Source organism: Dreissena polymorpha, chromosome 1 (assembly GCF_020536995.1).
Source record: "Dreissena polymorpha isolate Duluth1 chromosome 1, UMN_Dpol_1.0, whole genome shotgun sequence".
NCBI classification, from domain to species: Eukaryota; Metazoa; Mollusca; class Bivalvia; order Myida; family Dreissenidae; genus Dreissena; species Dreissena polymorpha.
The window spans coordinates 206,272,104-206,273,813 of record NC_068355.1 but is presented as its reverse complement, the minus strand read 5'-3'; positions in this window follow the sequence as shown (position 1 = coordinate 206,273,813).

Here is a 1,710-nt window from a genome sequence, read left to right as displayed (position 1 = left end):
GGCTCAAGTCGTCGAATTTTATCATGCATTGAATGCAAACTTCACAAAAGTGTTAACTGTTATATGCTGATTCACTTGGAAAATAAAGTATACGTAGATCTATGTAGATTTAAGGTAGCGCCACTGTAATGGGCCTTTCCAAATATAATCTAATGTATTATTTTCTTAATCAGCACATTTTAGTGAACTACATGCACATTTTTAGGTAGGCTTCTGCATGCATTAAAAAAAATACTGATTTTTTTCAAATCCACCCCAAGCTAGTCTTTGTCCAGTTATTTGCACCCCTGGGGTATATGAAAGTTCCATAATTCATCAGATTTCCAAATAGGGCATAAAGTTGGTGTGTACAGATGCATCAGTAAAGGTGTTTAAAGTTTAAACAAGATAAAGTAAGTATTCTTTTACAGACATTTATTTTGTATAACTGTTATCTATACGCTTTAGAAATGAACAAAGGCATGATCAATTTTACTACTGGATATGATGATCAGAAAAGTAAATGGACATACAATAGGATTATGCGATATACCGTATATGTACATCAATTTAGTAAATTTACCAAACCGTGAACAGGTGCCTTAAAAAAATCTTTCAGAAATATATGCAACATGTTTTGTTTACTTAAAGGTCGCGTTTAAAGTTTTGTATTCGATTATGCTTTTTTGAAAATTCTAATGGAAACAAAGATTCTTACCACCTGAACGGTCCCGGATTTAACTCGACGGAGGAAGGAAAGAGAACAATCCAATAAAGCCGAAAACGCCATTCACCCGAAGTGTGTCTAGGTCTAAAATAAACCCAGACCTGGCCGTAAAAACACCGATTCTAGCTCGGTCCGTTCCGATGTCCCCCATGATTATAGCATCGAAGTGTACAGTGCGACGCTTTATTTAATTTACAGATCTTCCAAATTATTTTGCTGAGCCATCTTTGCATCAATTCTAGTTATTAAATTGAAATAATTATCTGCCTCAACAAGAACCAATTGCACTCAATGATTATATTTGTTTGTGATATAGTAGTGCCTAAAATTCATTAAATTGTTTAAATTTCCCATATAGATTTATTCTTTGAAATAAAATTTCCTTTTTTCCCTTGTATCTCAACATTGCTTGCATATTTTAGCCGAGGCAACTGCTCGGTGTGCCTCAGCGTGGCAACGACGCTGGCTAGCATTTAATGGGTACAGAGTAAACTGATCACATTCGAATCGTACATGGATATCTTAGAGCATGGTAAATGTTTAGTATACTGTAATGGTTGTCTTGTAACAATATGTGTAATAAACACGAAAATTTGCAATTCCGAACAACATTGTTTCTTTGCAATTTTGTCAATTTTACAAGACGTGAAAATGCTTTGAACAAAGTAAAATATAACAAATGTTTCAGTGGCAAAATCATTCGAATTTTTGCAAATCTGATCGAAAATTCAACATGTAAATCTAAACAAATGTTAACTTTTTAAGGTCTGTACAAAAATTAGGTCATTAAGACCTAAATGAACTCGTTGAGTCATACATATTTTTCTAGAACTTGTTCAAAGACATCGTAGACGTCACATGTGTGTAACATGTTTAGATAAAAGTACCTCTGACACCCGCTATCTACGCTGGAGTTTCCCCTTTCTATTTTTGTGATTATATGATTGGAGCTAAAAACTAGAATATCGATGTGACAAAGAATGCCAACATAACACGCAGTGTAT